The sequence below is a fragment of the Peromyscus californicus genome, unplaced genomic scaffold (genome assembly GCF_007827085.1).
Source record: "Peromyscus californicus insignis strain IS unplaced genomic scaffold, ASM782708v3 Scaffold_23__1_contigs__length_62951481, whole genome shotgun sequence".
Taxonomy (NCBI): Eukaryota; Metazoa; Chordata; class Mammalia; order Rodentia; family Cricetidae; genus Peromyscus; species Peromyscus californicus.
The window spans coordinates 4,749,933-4,775,989 of NW_026294534.1; the positions used below are offsets into that span (position 1 = coordinate 4,749,933).

At 41.9% G+C, this 26,057-nt stretch overlaps 1 protein-coding gene across 2 annotated transcripts in view; it reads right to left on the reverse strand.

Annotated features, from left to right (window-relative positions):
- The window catches only part of Lig4 (DNA ligase 4), a 140,396-nt gene that overhangs the window by 7,884 nt on the left and 106,455 nt on the right, over window positions 1-26,057 (reverse strand). For both annotated transcript variants that reach the window (XR_008221357.1, XR_008221358.1), the window contains one exon: window positions 18,421-18,501. The gene's annotated coding sequence lies outside the window, so the exon portion shown is untranslated. The remainder of the gene's footprint in view (window positions 1-18,420; window positions 18,502-26,057) is intronic.

Here is a 26,057-nt window from a genome sequence, read left to right on the forward strand (position 1 = left end):
AAAGGGGCATTGGTCTCACTGTTAATAAAAAAGCTGATTGGCCAATAGCTGGGCAGGAAGAGATTGGGCAATATATCCTGACACAGTGAATTCTGGGAGAAAGAAGGGTGGAGTCAGAAGTCACCAGCCAGATGCAGAGGAAGCAAGATGAAAATGTTGTACTGAGAAAAGATACCAAGCCATATGGCTAAACATAGATAAGAATTATGGGTTAATTTAAGTGTAAGAGATAGTTAGTAATAAGCCTGAGCTACCTGCAGAGTATTTATAAGTAATATTAAGCCTCCGAGTCAATTGCTAGGCATTTGGGAGTTGCTGGAGGGACAGAAACTTCCGCCCACATAAATGGCTACCTGTCATCCTGTGGGCCATGCAAATTTCTGTAATTTCCCACTTTTCTGACTTTGACCATCTTCTTGTCACACTCAGACAGTATTGGTACAAGAAATTAATATTAGTTATAGAAATTAATACTTTATTACCATTTATGTTTATGTTTACATTTTATTCTTGACTATTTATTATACTTAACCTTGTGAAAAAGGTTAGAAGATTTTGTAAGTTTTAATCATAGGTGTAGTTTTTCTCTGTAACTTTTCTTGGTAGATCTTTCAATATCTTGGCCCACAGGATGAGAGAGAATAGATCATGGTGCCTCACTGATTTCAGTGGGATACATGTTTTCAAGCTCAATGGGATACATGTTTTCAAGCTCAATGGGATACATGTTTTCAAGCTCTGTTTTGCATTTTGATCCTTCCTACTTGCCACAAGTGTCTTCTGATTGGAACTATTTTTTTCCGCTGCCGCTGGCACCTTCTACTGAAGATATGAACATGAGTCACCCATCGTGCTCTTAAATGAAGAAATAACCATGCCTCAGAAATAACCAGCCTCAAATGTCTTCTTGGCAATAATTCACTCTCTAGGATATACTGGATATCAAAACCATCCTGTGGCTTTATTTTTCTACAGATCAAACCACTGTGTAAACTAGAAACTGGTGTACCAGATTGCTGAGCAAAAAAGCTAAGGCTGCATGGTGGATAATCAGATATTTTGAAACTTACGCTATTGACTGGGGATCTTTCCACAGGAGTGTTTTTGAGAGTATGGATGTGTGTGAGAAGGTAGCAGAATGGAGTCTGACATACCCAGCCCTCCCCTTCCCCGTCACATGGTGCTGAGTCCAATTAAGGGGAAGTGTACCTTTCATATAATGAAGGAACAAGAAAAATAAAGCAGCTGTACGTTTTGTAAACCAAAATGTGGAATATGTTTAGGCACGTGTCCAGAATATCACTTGTACAAAACTATAATACTGATATTTTTAAAAGACGTTAGATACTAATTCATTGTTGATACATTCTATTTATATCATTACACTAATAATTTGCATTAATTAGTTTTCAGTTAATGGATTTGGGCGTTTATCTCACCTTTCACCATAATAAGCTTCCCATTTATAAAATTAATACCTGCTAATTGAAAGGTATTTAGAGGCTATGAAAAAGCAGTGAAGTTAGAACCTGACAAGGAGGAAAAAACACATGAGCTGTGGAGCAACCTTGGACTACTATTTTAAACCACAGAGACACAATATTTATTGAACAATACAATATAAAACCATTTCAAAATGTGCCAACCAAGCAGGAAGGACCTGTATCATTGAGAAGCATAGTTTTGTCTTGTCATGTGGTATTCCGTACACCAACATACCAGAAAAATCAAACCACTGTCCTGCCCAGTAAGCCATCAGTGGGAGATAAGCTGGAGACTCTCCTTGTGACAGCAGGGTGAGACTGAGAGAGGCACTAGAGCAATAGAGACTATGAGTGACAGTGTACTTACTCAGTCTGGTGATGTCTAGTGTCTTAACAGCTAAAGCCGCTGATTTAGAAAGTGTCTGCTGTTAAAAAACAATGAAAACTGTCTATGCATGCCTGAGTCAAAGGTTAGCATGGCTGAGCTTCAGAGAAATCCACATCGAAGGCTGGCACCTGTCTGTGCTTTCATTTCTAACTTTGAAGATTCTTTTTTTTTTTCCTTTTCAAGTCACATGCTTATATTATGGTCATTCTGTGTCCTGTGTAAATGTTCACATGTGCGGGAACGCTAGGAGTAGGCTAAGAGTCTCAAGCCTCTTCATGTCGCAGCTGTTCCTGTAAGTGGCACACGCCAAGACAAATGATGGCATGTTCTCAGGAGTCACGGAAGCACAAAGCAAAACACGGGGCCCGCTGCACCGATGTGGTATGCACGCCCCTCTAGCCTCAGACCCTCTCATTTCTTATGTTCCTTTCAGCCCTCCTGGCCCTCAGCCTCACCCCAAGACTTATACACACATACCATTGGCCAGGCTCTTGTCAGTCAGCCCACACAATTATTTAATGGGTTCGGGGGTGATTCAGAGAGGAAACTTTGCATATTATGTCTAAGTTCGGAATGGATTATTTTCTTTCTTCCCCTAAATGTAAACTTTCTTTTAGGATATTGTAGCAAATTCGACATCCTAATGAAGACTCCAACAACAGTGGCTGACAGCAGATGTGTGGCATCCAGTACTCCAAGTACTAACTTGCAAGACATGGAATCTTCAATATCTCTAAGCATTTCTTAAACTCTTGTTTTCAGGGGGAAAAAATAAATTGCATTTAACTGAGAATCATTTATTTCCATCTCAAAGATGATGTGTTGTGTGCCAGACAGTACCCAACCACCATTTTCATAAATACATTAGGAATAAGGAAGCAGGTCCGTCAGACAGAGCTGTGCCTTCCACAGGCGCATGTTGGAGTTCAAACCACAGCTACAAGCTGCTGGAGTGGCCACGAGGGATCCCTTCCACACTCTGCGGTACCGCATCTTATTCTTCTGATGTTGAACAAAAAGTTCAATTCCACCCCTACTCTTTGTTTATGCTGCATGAGGTTTTTTTTTCTGTTTAATACATAAAAATATATTAAAATATGGGGGCTATAAAATATGAATAGCAGATGAAAGAACTTTGCCCCCGTGGGAAAAAAAAAAAGAGCCTTCCAAATCATGTGTCAAGCATCCGCTGCCTGCTGTCAGTCCAGCACTGGGGAGACTTCCTTGGCCCTTTCCCGTGTTCCTGTTGCAGCTTCTCGGGGAGCAGCGGCTTATTTCCCTCCTGCCAGCATTGGTGCCTGCGCTTGTGAATTAAACATAAGGAGGGCTTTCTGCTCCTCAGGGAAGATAAAAGTCATGCAAAGGGACTTTGCCAGGTTTCCTCTGTAGGATGTTCACAGAATCAAGCTGAGGAGGGAATGACTTAGGAAGTTGGCAAAAAATGACAGCTTGCTGCCTTTGACACTGCTTTTTTTTTTTTAATTTTCTACTCTCTTCCTAATTAAATGAACTAGTAAACCCAAACAGAAACAAAAAAGTGTATCCTCAGAGTGTTACGTTTCTGGAAGACAGAAAATTGACACAGGTGCCGGCCGTTTTCACTGAGGAAAATGAATCATTTCCTGGGCTCTTTGATTCCGGTTTTTTTTTTTTTTCCTTTCTATAAAACATGGTTGGGTCATGAATTTTCTTCATTAATAAGGTAAGTAGTAACTTCAGGTTTGCTATTGTTCTAGAGAATTAGCCGGAAGTGTCACAACCGACTTCCCAGCAGAGGCGTGTTGGTGCGGCGAGCAGCATGTTCCACAGTGGGTTCCTGTCAGGGCGGCCCAGCTTTTGCATCTTACAGTTGTTCTCTGCAGTGATGTTGTGACAGCAGATCCTGAGGTCTTTAGAGACGCTTGGTTTGCCAAGCATGGGCTTCTGTTAACTAAAGGAAGGAAGACTGAGGTGGCGGGGGGGGGGGGGGGGGGGGAATAAACACATAAATACACCCCTCAAACCATGGCTGAAGAGCTGGAGGGTCCCATGACATACACCGAAGAGCCATCACAGATGTCCACTTCGGTCAGGACAGAACAGCTTCCCGCCACACCTAGGACAGCCGAGGCCTCTGAAGACAGGAAACACATGAAAGGATCCCGGTTATCTCCTTGTGTGTCTATTTCGAGACGTTGCAAGGTGACAGGGGCAGGAAGGAGAAACCAGCAGTCATAGAGGCTGAGGAGACAGAACTCAGGCCACGGATGCCAAGGCATAAGGCTTTTATAAAACGAGGTGGGAGGGAGGGAGGGAGGGAGGGAGGGAATCTGAGAGATTTGCAGTGTTGCTCTAATCCTCAAATACATGTAGTAAAGGGACAGGTGAGCAGGAAACACACCGGAAGTGTAATGGCCCTGCAGGGCTGTGGACAAAGCAGTTCAGACAAGCCACACTGGAAAAGCCATGATTGGTGGGGCAATGGATTTTGTCTCTGCAGTGAATAAAGTTGAGTGTCATCAGTCAGCTCTGCGTGGCTTTGCAGCCCTCACTTGGGTCCATCTCTATAGCTTCCTCTTCCTACCACACTGAAACGCTGCATCCTTTTAACACTCTCCTCCATCCACGCCCCCACCCTGCAGACCCTGGCAACCGTCCACACCCCCACCCTGCAGACCCTGGTGACCGTCCACACCCCCACCCTGCAGACCCTGGCGACCATCCACGCCCCCACCCTGCAGACCCTGGTGACCGTCCACACCCCCACCCTGCAGACCCTGGTGACCGTCCACACCCCCACCCTGCAGACCCTGGCGACCATCCACGCCCCCACCCTGCAGACCCTGGTGACCGTCCACACCCCCACCCTGCAGACCCTGGCGACCATCCACGCCCCCACCCTGTAGACCCTGGTGACCGTCCACACCCCCACCCTGTAGACCCTGGTGACCGTCCACACCCCCACCCTGCAGACCCTGGTGACCGTCCACACCCCCACCCTGCAGACCCTGGCGACCATTCTTCTGCTTTCTTTCTCCACTAATATAACTCTCCTAGGTACCTCACATACATGCAACAATGTCTTTGTCATCTTACTTATACCTTATTTTACTTAGAATAAAACTTGCATAGTCTTTGAGGGTCATCACACTGTAATATTAAGATTTACTACTCAGAGGGCTGAACACAAAGACTAAGGAGCCTCGCTCCAGCAGGTAGCTACATGACAGATCGGATCTCTTGATTTTCACAAGTTGTCTTTCTTTTTAATATTTTGTTAGCTTTCCTCCACAGAACATATGAATGACAGAGCAGTTATTTTTAGTTCTTGCTTCCTGGTTTGGGAAAATATGGACCACTGAAAGATTGGTGTAACCTGGTTACAAGCCATCCATTCAACTGGCAAATTTCGAATTTTAAAATTCATTTGACTAGAGGTATTTACCTGTAGAGAGAGCTTGTGAAAGCTCATGTCAGGAGCAAAACAGGAGAGGACCTGTATCGTTGAAGAGCACACTTTCGTCTTGCCATGTGGTGTCTCGCACAACGACACACCAGAAATATCAAGCCAGGGGAGATAAACCGCAGACTCTCCTCACCTAACACTTTGGGAAATCTACTTAGAGAGGCTCTGGCTAAGACCAAGAGGCTTGGTGAAGACAGAAAAATTCAGTCTTCTGTCCTGTGAAGAGCCATGAGAGCCTTTAGACACGGCCTACAGCGTGTTTCTGCCTCATTTTCCATCTACTGCCAGCAACCCTGGTGAGTTCTAGGATGCTTCCAGAGACTAATTTGTATTTGTTCTTCCTTCCATTTAATTCATTCTTTATTGTTTAAAAAAAAAATCAGGAGAGTACAAACCAGTACAGCAGTTATGGAAATCAATGTAGAGGTTCTCTAAAAATAGAACTGCCATATGACCCAGCCATACCAGGCCTGGGTGTCTACTCAGAGAACTCGATCCCCTCCCGCAGAGACATGTACTCATCCATGTTTATTGCTGTTCCATTCACAATAGCAAGAAAGTGGAACCAGCCTTGATGTCCATCAATAGATGAATGAATAATGAAAATGTGGTACATGTACTCAACAAAATTTTATTGAGACCTAACGAAAAATGAAATCATGACATTTTCAGGAAAATGGATGGATCTTCAAAGTTTAGGAAACCCAGACTCAGGAAGAAAAAGAGCATGTTCTTTCTCACATGTGGATCCCAGTCTGCAATATATACATGTGTGCACATAGAAAGTCACGGCTGTGGATACAGCTTTAAAAAAGTAAACTAAAAAAGAGACCAGGAGAGGGTTAAAATATGAGCTGAGAAAGAAACAAACGATGAGACCAACATGGATGCAGGGGACATGAAAACCGAAGGCAGACTTGACGGGGGAGGTTGCAGGAGAGGCAGAGAGGAGCGGGGTGGGGATGTGAGGGAGGAGGATTTACCAAAATACACATGGTTTAAAAAAATTACACAATGGTACCTAACATGTTACTACTAATTAAAAATAAAAACAAAATACAGGCATGCATGCAGCAATGCAGGGCAGAGTAACACTCCGTCCTAATGTAGGAGAGCCCTTGTCTGCTCTTGTAAGTGGTCTGCTAGGCATGCCTGCCTCCTTTACCCATTCTTACCATCTGCACTGCCCAGGCATCCTGGTCCTCGGAACCCGTATGCTCCAATCACTCTGCTAGGCCTCTGTCCCCTGACTGAGCTGGAAGGAGCCTGTCTCAGAAAGTCAGACAGGTGTAGGAATTGACTTATTTACCTGTTCTCCAATGATAAGAAATGCCGCTTTCCTCCTCTGGCATTGCCCAGGTTTATTTTATAGTGAGGAAAGAAGCCTACACCACCATGTAGTGACATGGAAATCCTGTACCCATTAAGTCTGTTAAGGCTGGTAGATGAGATGTTTATCTTGGACCAGGCAAAGAATGGCTCCCAGACCACGGGTCTGGAGCTAGGTGAGGGTATAGTAAAGGAGTACTGCAGACATCTTTTTACACCAATAAATACTCATTTGCATTATCACTTCCATGCCTAATGATCCAGCTCATGGGGGACTTGGTATTTTCATTTTACCATACATATCAATTGGGTTCATTATCATAGTATTCAGTGTGCCTATCGCTAGGGTGATGTTAATTATTCTGCAAAATCAGCCATACTTTTACTTGAATATTCTGTAATGAAATGATTAAGTTACAAAGTTGTCTGTCATTGTAACCCTTATGTAAATTAATAAGAGGAGAGAGGAGTGGAAATTAGCATATACACAACAGGTTGTATTAGTATTCATATTACTAGGACAAAATACCAAAAGCCACTGACTTATAAAGAACAAAGCGTTGCTTTGGCTCAAGATAAAGGGTGAGGGGTTCTTTTCTAAACAAAGTGGTCATTGCAGACCAACTTTCACTATGAGGAAGAGGCTATCTCATAGTGACCTTGAGGGTACTTTACCAACGGCATGAGAACCTCTCATAACTCTCCCATCTTAAAAGCCCATAGCACTCCCAACAATGCCACCCTGAGAACCAACCCTGTAATATATAGACTTGTGGGGGGCATTTCTCACCTACACTACAGCATCTTTCGGTGTGTTTCTTTGTTCTGTGGTATGCTGTGGGAACTTCCTTTTCTGGTCTTACTATTTGATGTTCTGTGTGTTTCTCTTACCAGTATGGTCGTGTATTTCCTTAATTTGGGGAAGTTTTCCTCTATGATCTTGTGGAAGACGATCTATTCCATTGACTTGGGGTTCTTCTCCCTCATCTGTGCCTGATATTCGATGATTTGGCCTTTTCATGGTGTTCTCACATTTTCTGCATGCTCCTTTCCTGTATATACAATTTTTTTCATATCCTTTGCTTATTTGATCTAGATTCTCTACTTTAATCTTTGAGTTCTGATATTCAGTCTTCTGCTTGATTTCTTCTACTTGCAATACTTCCCTTTGAGTTTTCTAGTTGGGATATTGAGTGTTTTAATTCCATCTTTATTTCAGCTTGTGGTCTCTTCACTGCTTTTATCTCTTTATCGAATTAAGTTTTCAAATCCCGCATTATCTGTATCATTGCATTCATCTGAGTGTTTGTATTTTCTGGGACATCACTCAAACATTTATTGTTGTCTTCTTGGAGGTCAATGAAGTGTTTGTTCCCTTCTTTAAATTTTTTGACTTTTCTCTTTAAGTTTATGATTGTTCTTCTAAATTCTGTGTCCTGGGATTCATCTAGGTAGTTCACATTAAAGAACACTTCTTTAGTGGGTTTTATGGGAGACATACTGTCTTGGCCAATCATGGTTTTGGTTTGTGACATGACACACACATCCTTTTGTGGCTTGTCTTCTGTTGGGTCAGAGCAGAAGATGCATGACCTGAGATAAATCTGTTAAGACTGGTAGATGAGATGTTTAGCTGGACCAGGCAAAGAATGGCTCCCAGGTGGCAGAAGTCAACAGGAGGGATGGAAGAGAAAAGCAGTATCTTTCCAAACTAAAGTGGCTTATGATAAAAAGCAGGTTAGATGGCCACACATCTGACAGATGACAGACAGATGATAGAAGTGCATGGAAGACAGCTATCAAATTATGTACAGAGGATAGACACACATTAGATAATGTAAGAATGGATAGGTAGATGTATAAATAACAGATACATTAATAGATAGATCAACAGTTTATAAATGGTTAGGTAGATATGTGATATATAGATAGATATAGGCAGGCAGGAAGGCAGGCAGGCAGACAGACAGATGAATGGTGTATAGAGAGGTGATAGGTAGTCAGGTAGATGCATACACAAAGAGACAGTAGGTAGCTGGGGAAGAGGACATCCATGTGTATGAGCTTATATAGAAAGAGAACAAGCCAGAAAACAGTGCACACAGGAGCCCCACTATCAAGTAAGAAGGAAGTGATTGGCATCCATCATGGTCCTCATTGCTGAAACATGATATTCACAGCTCTCTCAGGCACGTCCACTCTGTGAGCTGTTACCCTGTACTTGAACTTTGATTGTAGAGGGATACGCAGATCCTTCATTCCTGTCAAGACTGAACCTTCAGACAGCCTTGCTTCTGCTTCTGAGGCTTTCTGTAAATATTCACTGTGCAACCTGAGGTTCTGCAGGTCCATTGATCCTGGATAGGTTCACAGCATCCTCTTTGTTTAAACTGTCACACCACACAGCATCCTGGAAACAAGCCTTCAATGCATGAGCTCTTGAGGGGACATTTAGGATTTGAGCCATAGCGTAGGATTACAAATGTGTGCAGAAAGCCCCATGGGGTGATAGCCAGTGCTGGATAAGCTGTGACCCTTCCCTCTCAACCGCCTCCCTCTTTTGCTTTGGGACGCTGGTGACAAAACCATGCCCCTCTCAACCAGTTAGATTCCTGTCTGTGTACACCAACAAGTGTGAGTGAGGGAGCATGGGAAGCAGAGGGGGCAGGCTGGACACTTCCTGGTTTTCGTTCTCACAGTTTTGCCCCATGTGACCTTCTGTCTTGGCAGCAGTCTAGGATTTTTGTGGCTTGTAATTCTGTTTCCAGACACCGATTGTCCCAGAAGTATGGTGGATGGACGTGGCGAATATTTTACTTCCTGACAATGGGAAACACTGTAATTTGTGTTTCCAATTTCAGTCTTTTCTTGAACTTTCAGTATGTGGGGCGATGTTCTCACACAATGCTGGGCAGAGGCTAGCCTGGGTCGCATCTCTGCAAGTCTTCTCCTAACACATGATGTGCCGGCCTGAGCCAGCAGCAGTCCCCTTGTGCATGTCTCCAGATCTCATCTGCCAGATTTACCCCTGTTCCTCAGACCCAGTGTGCCTCCTAACTACCTTACCTCCTATACCATTTACCCCTGTTCCTCAGACCCAGTGTGCCTCCTAACTACTTACCTCCTATACCATTTACCCCTGTTCCTCAGACCCAGTGTGCCTCCTAACTACTTACCTCCTATGCCGGTTACCCCTGTTCCTCAGACCCAGTGTGCCCCCTCACTATGCACCTCCACACCTGTTCTGTCTTCTAGGCTTCAGGTATCTGTTTAAAGAAGGTCCAACATGATTTTTTTTTTGTAGTTTCTGCTCCCCTTAATGCTGACTGATTCAGCGCTAACCCCACAGTCTAAAAGACACTAGTTCAGACACAGCAGCTCTTCTCCACTTTCCACACTAAACCCGTGATTTCTCCTCACATCCCTTTGGAAGTAAAACGGCCCTGTGATTGTCCCTGTCCACTGGACAATTGTGTCACCAGAAATCATAAGGATAAGCAGATGGATTTTGTTTTCAGGTTGTGAACAGTGCCTTCCTTAACGCCAAATCGTGTCTAACAATAACATAACCGTCATGATCATATTAGCTATTTTATTTTCTTATTTGAGGCAGGGCAATCAGCCTCTATAATAAGCCCAACACACTCATTGGCTCATCAAGCTGGCCTTGGAGAGCATTGTTTCTTCCGTCTGATGTTTATGCTCTGTCTGGGATAAGTAGACACTTGTCCCTGTCTCCTTAGGAAAAGCTCCTATAACATATATGAACGGAGATATTTGCCAAATATGACTGTTGGTGAAAGACTAACCCACTTAAAAAGAGAAACAGATTTCCCTTTACATACTTGGATAAACCATGTTGCTTCTTCATTAATATATATCTAACCCCATTGTTGGACTCTGGCACTCCACATTGCTTCTGCACAAATGTGTGGGTGCACAGGACTTCTGGCTAGGTCTTCATTCAGTACAGCCTAATATAATAGGATTGATTCCAATACATTCATGGGTGACTCTTTTCTTCACTTACATTTTACTAACATTTTTAAATAATTATATTGGAATTATAGTATGATTACATCATTTACCTTTAACTTTCCTCTCTCCAAACCCTCCCATGTACCCTTCCCTCTTGCTCTATTTCAAATCCATGCCCTGATTTTCTTCAATTTTTTCTATACACACAGTATGTGTGTGTTCCTAAATATATAAATACAGCCTGCTCAGTCCATTTAATGTTACATTTTAATTATTTTATTTCCTTCCAAGAGTGTGTGGCAGTCTCCTCTCCTCATTCTTTCCTTTGAAAATGATGTTAACAATAGATTTCCATTCTTCACTTGTGAAAAGTAGTCAGATTAAATCTGAATAGATTTTATGTCCTTGTCAGTAACAGGAAAAGAAATTATAATAGCCTCTTGGGATTTAGCAATTACTTTTAATAATATATATATACTTAAACTCTATATTTTAATATTTTTACTATATGCAAAATTCTACAATTTAAGAAACCTATAGCATGCTACTGCAGGAGGCAATTTTAGCCTCGGGCTATATATTATTGACTTCTGAAATTATAATCATAGTCTTTAGTCTCTTGTTATATACACTATATACATTTAATTATATAGGGTAGATGGCATCTTGTGACAGAAATGTAGGAGCCTTTCAGGTGTCTTAAGAGAACGTCTATTGTATCTAGTTGAAAAATAGCATGAAATCTGAAGCATCTCTCAGACCATGTAGTTATTTTTGCTCCACTCAAAGGCCATTTGTCAGCACTCACTGTTTACCATGACAACTTAGGCATGTCCCTGTTAAAGCAGAGGATCCTGGTGAGTTAGCTCATTGTTTGATGGCAACTGGTTACTTCACACTGTTCACAAATGCCACCCAAGTCCTAGGTGCCCTGTGCTCCTTGATGTCTATCCCCCTCAGCCAGAAGGTGTTTGCTGACACTTGGGAACGAGCAGATGGCAGCGTTGGGGTGGCCTCGTGCTGTCTCTCCGTTCACCAGAACACACTGTTGGAAGCGATTGCCTTCCTTTCTTGAAAGCTCCTTTTACCTGCTGCAAGCACACAGCACACTTCATTCTGTAACACTTGTCAAAATGTCATGAAAGTTTAGAGAAAATAGAGAATTTTAATGTAAAACCTCACGCAACCCGCTGCCACTGTTCCCCCAACCCCGGGCTGCCTTGCCAGCTTCTCATCAGACTGACCTCGGCACAGCGCAGATCAAGGGAGCGTGGCCATCGCTCTCAGGAAAGTGGCTGGTGTTCTCCCAGAGACGACAGTCACAAGACAAAGAGCATGCTCATACCCCAGCAACGCACTGACACTGCATATCTGCATGCCCACCACAAGCCCTGGACCTTAGGGTCTGCCCGAGCAGCTAACTCACAGTGTGAGGAGTGTGCTTTGTCCCTGTGAGACAGGAGTCACTGTGCTGGATACAGGGAGACAACGTCTTATTTTAGAATTACACGTTTTGATTTGTTACATTTCAACAATGTAACAAAAAACAGAAGGAGCTTTTACTACTGACCAGCTTGTAAATTAATGAGCAACCACAGTCCCACTCTAGATTGTTCTAGATGTCACATAAATACAATATGTTCTGATCATCGTTTACTAACCATCTCATAATGAGCCCTAGGGTTTATTAGTACTATTCCAGGTATATTGCTAAATCGATTGCTGCAAAGCATAGAGTGGGAGACAAAAGCCAGGTGCCTTACAGTGCAAAGCAGAAGACAATGGACACTTTAACTCTAGCGTATGCACCAAGGAACATTTCATGTCTTACTAAGCATTATGACCTAATCTTGACTCTTTGACTTTATGTCACATGAGTTCCTGTGTGACATATTTAGCAGAAATAAAACCTACAGTAAAAGCCCTACCGACCACTTTCATGTCAGGATATCTAAAGTAACCAATTTTTCCTGGAAAGGTCAAACCAATTTCAAACTCATTTTCATAGGTTTCAAATACTTAATAATAATTATCCTACCTGCAAGATACATTACATTGCCTATGTAGGGCATGGGCAGATGGGATTTTTCTTACAGTTTTTTGGTTTGTTTGGCGCGCGCGTGCGCGCACGCGCGCGCGCGCGTGTGTGTGTGTGTGTGTGTGTGTGTGTGTGTGTGTGTGTGTGTGTGTGTGTTGTGTGTATGTGTGTGTGTGTGTATGTGTTTGGACAGCCAATAAAATTGCAAATATAAAAACCACATGGTTTTCTGCTAAGAGGTTTTCTAGACTTGAAAATTTGTCTTCGAAAGTATAAATGACCATGATGGAAACAACAGATATGTTCTTAGGAAGCTCTGTGAATCATCCATATATATCTAGCAACATGGAACCCTCCAATCTCCCTTTTCCAGGAGGGAAGGAAAAGTCTGCTGCACCCATGAACCCACAGTTGCTTAAAAGTGAAGGCTCCCAAGCCACCCCACATTCCCACATCCCCCAAGGTAAAGTGAATAGAAAATTTCTTAATAAAGAAAAATGAAAAAAAAAAACTACCTACCTATACTTAACTCACAAAGAGAAAAGCATAAAGATGCTCTCAGACTTAGACTAACAAATAAAACATTGCAAATAAGAAAAAGAAGTGAAGGCTCTTGTCTGTTATTAATAGCATGATGGGCTAGATGTTTACTCAACTTTATCCTAAGAAGAAAAATGAAATCTCTAAGTTAAAACTATAAGCTGGATTTTTAGATAACAGTTCTTTCTCCAGTGCTCAAGAATTGGTAGCATTAGGAATGTGAAAAGGACCATCTTATAAATTACCAAAAGTGAATTTTCAGATTCAATCAAATTCCGATAAAAATCTCCATGATATTCTTCACAAAAATAGGCAAAAAAATCTTGCAATTAATATAAAAACTCAAATGACCTCAGATAGCCAAAGCAACCCTGAGGCAAAAAGAATAATGCTGAAGGGATCAACATACTTGACCTCAAGTTATTCTTCTGAGACATAGTAACAAATTTAAAAAAATATGCTATTTGCTCAAATCCATATGTGCAGATCAATGGAGTAGAACAGAGAACTCAGATAAAGTCAATGTAATCATATCTACCTGGTTTTCTGTAAATCTATCTACCAGGTTTTCTACAAAGAGACTGAGAATAAAGATGACATCTTCAACAGATGGTGCTGGGAACACTGGATGTCTCTGAGTAAAAGAATGCCATTAGACCCTTGTCTTTCACCCTGAAAAATAACAAACAACTCCAAACAAAACAAGACCTCACTGTGAAGCCTGTAATTCTGAAACTGTTTGAGGCAAAGGTGGGGAGCACTCTGCGTCATGTAGGCACAGGAAAAACCCTTTCAATAAGTCTTCATTCATTCAGGAACTAATTAATGCCAACAATAGACAAGTGGAACTAAAATACTTTGATATACAGCAAAAGAAACAACGCATCAATTGAAAGGAGAAAAATCTTCAGCAGCTATAAATCTGATAGAAGATTAATGTCCAGAACATACAAAGAGCTAAAACAAAACAAAAACAAAGAATCAAGAAAGCGAATGATGGGGACTCAGCAGTTTATAGCACTTGCTCTTCCAGAGGACTCAGGTCACTCTCCGCACCTACATGAAGCAATTTAAGGGTGCCTGTAACTTTAGTACCATGGTCTCCCATGCTCTCTGGCCTCCTTTGGCACCATGCAAACACAGGGTACACAAAAACTTACACACATACACACACACACACAGAGAGAAAGAGAGAGAGAGAGAGAGAGAGAGAGAGAGAGAGAGAGAGAGAGAGAGAGAGAGAGAGATTAAATAAAACAAATGATCCAATTAAAATGGGCTACAGGGTGATCACTTAGTATTGGGTAGAGGATGGGATGTCTTGTCCCTGAAGAAGACAATTTCTACTACTCTCAACATCTCCCAGTTGCCGATAATTCTTTGTCTAGGGTTGAGATTTTACAAGCTTTCTTCTTTCAATGTCAGCATTGATATCTTTGTACAGGTCTTGTGCAGACAGCCTTATTGATGAGACATCATGGATGTGCCCTCTCTGTCATTTTTAGGAGACACAATTTCACAGCAAATTTCCTGTTCTGTTCCTCTGGCTCTTACAATCTTTAAAACCTCTCTTCTGAGACAATTTCTGAGTTCTAGGTGCAGGAATTGGGCTGTAGATGTATCAGTTGGCCTGCACCCCATACCATCTTTTGTTCTCTGATTTTTAATCAGTTGTGGTTTTTCAGTAATAGTCTCTGCCCAATGCAAAGAGAAGTTTCTTTGATGAGGGGTAAGCACTTCATTTATCTGTGGATATAAGGATAAATATTTAAAACATAGTTAGGAATTTTATACTATTTCAATAAAGTCGTGGTTGCAAATTCTTCTCCAAGATTCACAACTTTACTATCCCTGGGTAGTTAGGTAGGTTTCTCATAGCAAACACGGTTTCCCTCTTGCTGAGCAGGCCTTAGTTCTAATTACTGAGTTATTTATTACTGCCAAGGTATGTGTTCCACTATTGCCTCATTGAGTTATTGTGCCATACTGGGTAATTTTTTTTTTTTTTGTGGTTCATAGGCATTATAGCTGGGTAGGAATATTAGTTCCTTCTCTCCTTTGGAAGCTTGCATGGAAATCTTCTGATGCCCTAAAGGCTAGTCCTTAAAGTAAGGAGGTTTTCAGGTCAGATCCAGCTCAGATCTTCTGGGTCCTATAGTGTGTGTGTGTGTGTGTGTGTGTGTGTGTGTGTGTGTGTGTGTGTGTGTGTGTAATGACAATCAAAGAATAAGAGGCCATAAGTTTGAGAGAGATCAATAGGATGCACGGGAGGGGTTGGAGCAAGAAAGAGAAGGGGATAAATGATGTAATTATATTATAATTTCAAAAAATAAAGTTATTATTAAAGGGGCCCTACAGATTTGAATAGATAACTCCCACAAGAAGAAATACCAAAAAAGGTGAGAAATATTTTTAGAAGTGTTCAGCATTCTTAGCTATCAGGGAAACTAAATTAATGCAACTTTGAGATTTCATCTTGTGCTGGTCAGAAGGGCTAAGATCAAGAAAACATCTAACAACATAAAGTGGTGTGGGTGAGAAAAGGGGGAGATTATTCACTGTTGGTGGGGTGCATGGTACATCCTGTATGGAAATCAGTGTGGATTTCTCTTCTTCAAAGAGACATAAATAGAGCTGCCATACGGCCCAATGCTACCACTCCTGGGCATATACACAACGGACTCCACATCCCACTACAGAGACACTTGATGACCCATGTTCACTGCTGCTCTAGTCACAGTAGCTAGGAAATGGATTCAGCCTAGATAACCAGCAGCTGATAAATAGATAATTAAATTCCATACACTCAGACAATGGAAGTCTATTCAGCTGTGAAGAAAATTGAAGTTGTGAAATTTGCAAATTATTGAATGGAATTGGAAAAAATTATACTGAGAGAAGTTACCTAGACAACAAAAGAAAAATGTCTTATGTTTTCTCTCAAATGTAGTTCCTAGCTTTAAATCTTTAGATATGTAGAAACCAGGGGAGCAGAGAGAAACTAACATCTCTAACATCTCTCTCTCCCTTCCCGCCTTGTGTGTGTGTGTGTGTGTGTGTGTGTGTGTGTGTGTATGTGTGTGAACATGTGTGAGTGTTTAGAGTTGCCCTACATGAAGGATAATGCTCATCCCCCAAAGCCATTGGCTATCAAATAAAAAAGTTCAATTCCAGGCCGGATACCCTTGTCAAGTTGTTGGTCAGGGTGGTCCTGGAGACCTCCAAAATAATACAGTCCATTGCCATTGATCTTTTGTATCCACTAGAACTTGATGCTAAGACCCCATCACTGAAGACACCACACACATCACAGGATGTGAAGAAATCAAGCTGGTATTGACCTGGAAGCTTCCACCTTCTTGCTTTTATAGCCCCAAAAGACACTTTGTGGGATGCTGGGTAAGAAAAACCATGAAGAACCTTGCCCAGCTGTGAATCTAGCTCTGTGCTATGATAATGGCCAGCCAGGCAGGGTGTGCACACAGGTGCAGCCGTGGTATGAATGAGTAACCAACAGCACGCTCATTGAATTCGTGGCCCACTACACAGGAAAGAACTTATGCCTGGTATTGTAAACCTTGCTAAGAAGCTGAGGGAGGTCAAGGGCCCTATTACTACTATTTTGCTAAAGGGACAAAGCATTGGCCTGCCTTCTGAATACTCATCCTTGTATCCACAGACAAGCGCAATTCTCACCCCTCAACTCAGAAACGCCTTTATGTCAAAGCTGGCGGCTAATACAAAGATTCCCAGTTTACCATAGTGCAAAGAGTAAGTGATATGAGTGCTCAACCCTAAGTGGAATATCAATAACACACACAGACACATAGACGACACAGACACAGACACACACACAGACACACCTACTTTAGGGAACATCATGGAAAGGGGGCAGAATAACTGGAGAGGGAGAAGCTCATGAGTCCCCACCCCTGTCTGAAGAGTTCCCCATAGTTGATGGTATCTGGGGGAAGAAGAGTCAATTTTCTTCTGTGATGTGACCCATCATAGGATTCCCATGCTCCTGTGGGTGGTGCCCCATACCTTTGTGCATACTGGCAGCACTTATTAGACTCAATAGTTGTGAAAAGCAAAGCTAGAGGGCTGGGGAGACAGCTCAGTCATTAAAGTCCTTGGTGATCACAGTCATCAGGACCTTATTTTGATCCCTAGCACTCACATAAAAAAAAAACCTAGGCAGGGTGATGCACCCCTGTAATTGTAGCACTGTGGAGGCAGGGACAAGAGGCTCCCTGGGGCTCACAGGACAGCCAGTCTAGATCAATCAAGGAGCTCCAGGTTCAAGGAGAGACAGCCTCAAAAAGTAAGGTGGAAAGTGCTTTGAGAAGTCATCCAATATTGATCTCTGGCTTCCATATATACACAGACATAAACACACACATATACTATACAAGCATAAACAAAAAAAAGTAAAGTTAATAAAATTAACTAGACCAACATAGAAAACAGATTGGTGAACTGAGCGCAGAAATGGATTTGCCCTGAAGCCAGCTGTCATACTGGAGAGATCTGTGTGGTGAGATACACAGATATTCAGTGTTGTGGGTTCAGGTTAACTCCAGGACCATTAGGGTAGACAGTCCAATAGAGATTCTTCCCCCATAGGTAGTGTCTGCTTCTTCAGATTAAACATCAATAGAAAATGCACTCACAAGCTTCCTCAGAAGAACAAGGAGCGTCATTTATTAAGGTCATGCAAGAGGGTGACATGGAAGCCAAGATGACAGTGCCATTGTTATAGGCCTTGGGTTCAGTTCTGATCCAAACGCTGTGCTTTGGGAACTGCCTCTGGCCATCCTGTCTAGGAAACTCTGTTGGATGCAAATTCAGCTACTCTCTGCAAGGATCTCCTTGCCCCTGGCCTCTGCTGCCTGCATCAATAAGACGTCAAAGCAAATATTCGGCCCACACTCAAATAGAACCAAATGTAACTGATTTCTTTCCCACAGAAAAGCCATGTAAACTCATAGAGAGAAAATCAAAGAAGTATAACAAGATGTTGGGTTTCTCAAAGATAGACATGCCTCATGAACAGATGAACAAGTTTGAGAATAAATGGGGAAAGGGACTATAAAAGTTGAAAAGATTTGAAAAATGATGAAGTAGAACCTCTGGCACATATTGAACATATACACACTAAAATTAAAATGTCAATGGGCAGGCTTGAGGACAAGCTGGAGAGACAGATGGGATTTACCTTCACTGCCTGCTCTGTCACACTCCATGCGGAGCTCTCGCTGAATCTGGGCACATCCTAACCCTCCCAGGGGTAACAGAGCTGCCACCACCGATGAAGGGAGGTAGCAGGACGTTGACAGGAGACCGTGTAGGAGGAAAGAGAGAGGACGAAAAGAACAGACAGTGAGAAGGGGAGTGAGCGTGGAGTGGCAGGAACGGGGGTGGGAAGGAGTCACCCTGCCATGGGGAAACCGGAGACACCACTAAGCAAAGAATACGGTACAGAAAAAAGAAAAAAATTAAAAGAACACACTGTTATCTTGTTTGCTTTCTCAGATTCTAAATGTGGATGTCTGCAGATGAGACAACAGTTACCCCACCATGAAGTTATGAGGCAGAGCATTTCCCGATTGTGGTGTCAATGGGAGAAGGGAATCTCCAAACACATGGGTTCCTGGGCTTGCTTTAATAAAGAAGCTCAGAACAATGGATGTTGTCTGCATGCCCAAGTGATGCAGGTAAACATAGGGAATAGTGCAGCCACCAGACCTCCCCTTGGTGTGGGCTATGCTTGCTGCCCCACAGTTGGCAGCCTGAGACCATTAACTGCATGACTGCCCACACACACCCCATCTCTACACAAAGCAACTAACAACCTGTTAGCAACCTATGATCCCCATTTACACACAGCTGTGGACACACCCATCTCTGAACAATTGGTTGAGTTTCTCCTGTCTTTAATAGCCACCAAACTTAGACTCTATTCAGTCTTGCTCCACCTATGTCCAGGTACAAGGGTAGGGAGAATCTTTGAGTACATGTGCAATAAGGTCAACTGAGTCTCAACGTTTAGGGAGAATCCCCTATTTACCATGTTGGTAGAAAAGAAGATACCTTGGTCTTTCAATCAAGGTAAAGAACCACCCACAAACAAACTCTATCACTTCAATACTTTAAAAGGAAGCTCCCAAAAGTACTCAAGCCCATGAGCACCTTCACTCATGTGACCTACTGTCAATCTTGATAGTACATGCCTTTCTAATCTATGCTATCACTTTGTTTTGAATAAAAATTCCCATGACACCTTGCAAGTCCATGTGAATTTATTTCAGTCTTGACTAGGAAGCCAAGAATCTGTCAGCACCTGGCTCAAACCCTGACCACTGGGTACCATGGGACCTGCACATCTGAACCTCCAGGGGAGAATCTTGAATCTGTTCTGATTGTTGCCAGAAGTCCTTGGAGGCACCATGACATCTTTTCCCACGTTGTTACTTTCTCTCCTGTGTTCATCATTCTTAGTGCTGAGACAGTCCCTATCATTAAAGACACCCGTTACAATGAACTATGACCCAATATAACAAGAGACCCTATTTCCAAGTAAATTCACATACTGGGTTCCTACAAGTATGGATTCCAAAACACGTAGTTTTGGAGACTCAAAAACTCAGTTGCTATTTAACAACACCAGGAACTTTGACAGAAATTTAATTAAAGGAATATATAGAAACCTAAAAATAAAAATATAAACATAATGTCAGGTTATGATAGCGGGTTGCTCAGACTTTCCACTGCTGTGACAAAGGCTGGCTGGAAACAACGTTGAAGGCAGATGAGTAGGTACCAACTTCAGCTTTAGAGGGTTCAGTCCTTGACAGGAAGGCTGTGGCAGAGTGCAGTGGCTCACTTCACAATGGTCAGGAGCAAAGAGAGGGAAAGCTTGTGCTATTAAATGTAAATGTAAAAATTATATATGTTTAAATGTAAAAAAACTATATTTTTAATTATTTTACCTATTATTGGGTTAGTGCCTTTTAACTCATATCAGAAGTCAAATGGTTTGAAATATTTTCTGATTGTATAGAGATGGAGGCTGGCCTTTTCTAGCAAAAAAAAATATAAAATTACAAAAATTATAAAATTACAAAAAAATAGGATCCCCCTGCCAGGATAACAAGTCACCGCAAAGACCACTATGTCTGGATAGCCAATCACTGGAAAATAATACTTCCGTATTTGTCTGCAAAGATCCCTCTGGGAAAGCTTCACATTCGAGGAAAATAGCTCTACCTTCACCAAAATGGGTGGACATCAGGCATCCACTGAGGATGTTTAGTTCAAACATACCCTCCTTCCCCCAGGGCCACTCCATCACCTTTTCCTGCCATGGAGCATGCCCTCTCTTTGTCCTCAGGCATTTGTATTCCAGATGGATTATTGTAGTAGATTTCTTGGGTCACCAGCTTGGACTCAGCCCACCAGTGACTCCTTCTTGTAGCTGTGCCAAGCAATTCCTGTAATCTCCTCACATGTGCATTCCACGTTGGCACATTTCTACCCTGACACTGATGGGGTTCTAAGGTTCTTTTTTCAGATAAGACCTACGCAGCAGTTTAAGAAGTCGGTGATTTTAAGGATGTTTAAGCTAACAGTGGTAAAAGAAGATTTTTAACTAAGTGCTGAGTGCCGTTGGAATGTGGGCAACTGTATTGTTCAACAACCAATGGGAATTAAACACAATAAAAAGGTAGAGTTTCCACGCCAGAGAATACATCTGAGTATATTATCAAGAATATAGAAATGGACTGGAGAGATTGATCAGCAGTTCAGAGGACTGGCTGCTCTTTCAGAGGTAACAAGGTCTGTTCCCAGCAGTGACATTGGGCAGCTCACACACACACCTGTAACAGGTCTAGGAGATCTGGTGCCCTCTTCTGGCCTCTGCAGGTGACTGTACTTAGGTGCACACACTTGGACACCAATGCACACACTGTACACATAAATAGAAAGAAAGAAATAGACTACAGATGAAAAGTCACATGAGCCACTGAAAATGTTTGAAGGGTGTATTAGACAAAGAGCACTTGAAACCCCAGAACTGAAGAGGCCATGGGGAAAAGTTGAGGCTTTGCACCATGAAGAGAACTCAGAAGAGTTTACTTTTGAAAGTGCAGCCCAATTGCAACGGAAGACCCTGGTTTTGGAGATGCCAGGACCATGGGATGACCACCAAGAATAGCAACAGCTGTGGAGTGGAAACAGTTGGAGCCTAGAAGACAAGCTGTGTGTGCTGCAGAGGGCAGGGCCGGAGAAGTGACCTAGGCCCTTTGAAGGAGCCCAGAAGATGGTGAGTGAATCCCAGATAATTGGACATTGACTTTTTTTACACTGTTGGAGTTTGGGTTTGCTTTGATCACATTGTGACTGTGCCCTGGCTCTTCCCTCTTGAAGTAAGAAAGTGTTTAACTTAATTTTGATTTTTATAAGAACTCACAGTTGAGAGATTTTGAACTTTTAAAAAAGATTTTGGATTTTTAAAGAGACTGGCTCTTTTTTTTAACGGAAACTGACTTCCTTCAACAATGAACTTCAATGTGGAAGTATAAGGCAAATAAACCCTTTTCTCCCCAAGTTGCTCTTGGTCATGGTGTTTCATCACAGCAATGTTCATCCTGACTAGAATAGACTAGGCCATTCATTATTTTCAGAAATTTGGGAATTACACATAATGGAGAAGCTTTAAGAGTCTCGCACATCTCTGATGGGCGTGGAGTTGATGCTGATCGTATTTCCTACTCAGCAGTTTGGATGCAATGCTCTTCTATGAAAAGTTAAGCAACTCAAGAAGTGCTCACTACTTTGTAAATACCCTGCTGATTTTTACTCCTTGAGAAGGGACCAGTATAAGGGCCTGATTGCTATGAGAGGGAATCATTTCTGTGTCCAGTCTCCAGTCTTTGCAAGTTTTATTATTCTTAAAAAAATGGGAGATGATAGTATTTTTTCTCATCATAAACCCCATTTGCAGGGAGATGGTTCAGTGGGTAAAGCACTTGTCACGTAAGAATAAGGACCTGAGTTCATATTCCCCACACCCACATAAAATGCCGGGCAGAGACCAAGTGACTGTAATCTCAATGCTAGGAATCAAATACAGGAGGATCCTGGGGCTCTCTGGCCAGCCAAGCTAGCCAATCAGCAAGCTCCAGGCTAGCAGAAAGAGGGTCTTTCATTATATTAGGTCATAATTCACTGTAACAAATGCCTTTAAGAATAGGGAACATCGTGACACCAAGACAGATGAGCACCCGGGAGAGATCGACAACATTGGAAAAGCATGTCATGTTACCCTCAAGGACCTCAGGCAACAGAGGAATTTGAAGATGCAGGGTTCTTCCATGAGTCTCAGATGTGCAGTTGCCATGGTATCCAATAGTTGGGTCTAGGCAAGGTGCTGAAGGTTCTTGGCAAATAATATGGTGAAGAGTGATAAAGACATTATGGTGGTTTCAATGAGAATGACCCCCATAGATTCATATGTTTGATTGCTTGGTCACCAGGGAGTGGTACTGTTTGAGGATTAAGAGGTGTGGCCTTGTTGAAGTAGGTGTGACTTGTTGGAGGAAGTGTGTCACTGGGGGTGGTCTTTCAGGTTTCAAAACCCATGCCATGTTCAGTCTGCTTCTCTCCCTCTCCCTCTCCCTCTCCCTCTCCCTCTCTCCCTCTCTCTCCCTCTCTCCCTCTCTCCCTCTCTCCTCTTCTCTTCCTGTTGATAAGAATGTAGCTCTCAACTACTTTTCATCACCATTCCTGCCTGCATGTTGTCATGATGGTAATGGGCTAACTCTGAAACTGTAAACAAGCCCACAATTAAATGTGTTCTCTTTTAAGAGTTGCCTTGGTCATAGTGCTCTTCACAGCAATAGAGAGGTGACTAAGACAGACACTGAATATTAACCCTTCACACACACACACACACACACACACACACACACACACACACACACACACACTTTCCTTCTTATATTCTATCATCTCTTTCCCTTCAGTTCTACTTCATTCTGTCATATATCAAGTATTTTTCCATCTTCAAAACTTGGTCTGCTTATCCTTTTTTTCTGCCTTCCCTTCACAACTAGTCCACAAATACGTTCAGGGTCTAATCCCCAAGACCTCTCTTCACAGGGTCCTGCTTATCTTTTGCCGTCTGTTTTCAACTTTGCTAACATTTCCCACGTAGCATCTCTGTTTTGCATTTGCTCCCATTTAGTGATATGAACATTTTTTTCTTCCTGAGGACATCGAGAAGCTACATTGTTCACAGAAACTCCACTTCAAAAACACACATTTCCCATCTTCTCTTGGCATATGCTCTCATTGCTTTTTGTGGCAATATTTTTCCATATATCCCAGTTGGATTTCTCTCTGTTTACTCAACAACACAAAAAGACATCTATTTTGATTGCTAAGTCTTCTCCCCTCTCCCTAGAGCATCTTTTCAGGCAATACCAGCATGCTATGGAGAGAAAAGCAGAGCCAAAATGATACACAAATATTTTGACTTGTTCACAGTGGCCTGCTGGGACCATTCAGCAAGACTGGTGCTCAAAATGGTCTTGAAAAATCTCCATGTTCAACAAAGTCTATGCCTGTTTATCTGCTTACACACATACACATCGTTTCTCCACTAAGTCAGGCATTTTCCTCTGCCTGAACCCTCTGTAACTGTACCTCAGTTATTCCCTTTCTTGTGGATGCAGAACTGTATAAACACAATGGTTTATTCACTTCTATCATTGTATCATTTTCATATCTCAAAGTGGCTCACTGGGAGAATCTTTTCATACATATCTAATGACTCTGTATATTCTATTTTTACAAAGCATAGTATGTATTGTAATTGCAAACATATAAGACCAAATGGTGTGTCTCTCACAAACATATGTCTTGTTTTGTATTTCAACAAAATGTGCAATATTACCAATACCCCTGAAGGGAAGTTGTGCATGTGGAATATTGGATGTGTAGATATCCATGAGCATTTGGCAAGTGGATAAAACCTTATGAGGTATGAAGAAATCCCTTTGGATAAACTAAATTATTAGTTGAAAAGGCAGGCAAAATGCTTGAATGAAAAAAATTTCAATTTGAGAAATATATTGGAAGAAGTATAAAATAAAATTACAATTTTCCTAAGTTAAAATGGAATGTGTGTTATGTGACTGGACCATAAAAGATACAGGGTTTGTCAGCTCATTGTCATATCCACTAAGAAGACCCTTTGGCAATGACAGAAATGGGATTATCACACAAACACCATCATTATCACCACCACAATCCCCATCAGCATCACCGTAATCAGCATCATTGTCACCATTACCATCATCAACACAATGGCCATTAATATCGTCATCAACATCACAATCTCACCATAACCAATACTATTGCCACCATATCATCACCATCACCAGCTCATCATTGCCATTATTATCATCATCATTACCATTAACACCATCATTATCTTGTTTTCCTTGAAATGTTTGGTTTTAAAAATGTCTTGTATTGTTTATTCTGTGAAATTTTCCTCCAAGTTCTTGGTGTGGTGATACTCACTTGCAATTCTAACACTCAAGAAGTTGAAGCAGAGCATTACAAGTTCAAGCCTGTTGTGGACTACAGAGCAAGAAGTCCTGCTCTGAAAAACCTAACGATGACGACGATGGAGATGATGGTGGTGATGATGGTGATGATGAAGATAGGTAACGAATACTGTCACAGATTTTTTTTAAATGTGACCTTGGTGATTGACTTATGTCCTTCTGATAACTTTCCTACTGGAACAATAGAAGAACATATCAAGGAGAAGCTGTAGTGTGGTTTTATTTTCCATCTCTGAGTGGCAAGGAGCTACAGAAATATGGAATGTGGTGACTCTAAGACCACCTGGTGCCAGGCTCAGGACTTCATCATTCTCCTTCTGTCAAGGATTTAATTTCACTTTAGCACTTGAAACTATCAGAGGTTTGTAAGGAGAGGTGTGCCCTTGTAAATCTGCTCCAAGGACATACGATTGAAACATGGGAAGAAATGACTATGGCTTCGAATACAGTTTTGGTAAGGTATGCAAACCCAGCAGACTATTTTCTGTGTTTATCCAACAGAAAGCCTGCTCAACTGACAGATCACACACAAGACATAAAGACTTGTCAGTATGGTTTCAGAATTTTCCTGGATTCAAGAAAGGAATGCAGCAGGCTGGAGGACATGATGCCAAGTAGGGTATACCATGTATGAAAGGTGAGTACCACATCTGCTGTCACTGTGGAAGATTCAACAAAGACTAGAAAGTGCAATCCTGATTCCTAGGGATAAAGAAAGATGTTGGGGGATGGTTGTATTTGATCATATACTAAATGCATATGTCGATGTATAACATTGAGCTCCATTAATATGTACAATTAATTCAAGTAAATCTAAATAAACCATTTTTAAAATATGGGTGATATTTATTGAGATGGTGATCACACAAAGAGCAAATCTGAAAAAGGAAATCAAAATGTGTGAGGCTTTAGAGGTGTTGGTTAGTTGGTTGGTTTATTGGTTGATGTGGTGTGGGTTTTTTGAGACAGTATCTAATACCGAAGCCTAGATTACTCTGTACCTCAAAATGTAGTCCAGGCTAGCCTCAACTTCATGGGAATTTGTCTGCTTCTCCCTCCAGAACTGTAATTCTTCAAGCACTTTTGGGTCCATGTTACCTACTGTAGATGACCCCAAACACTAGCATGGTAAGGAAGAAAGAGAGCCTGATGAAGAAAGACTTTTAAGAAGTGATTAGCTTCCCTAGAGTGATGAGTGGTTGAAGAGGAGGAGGAG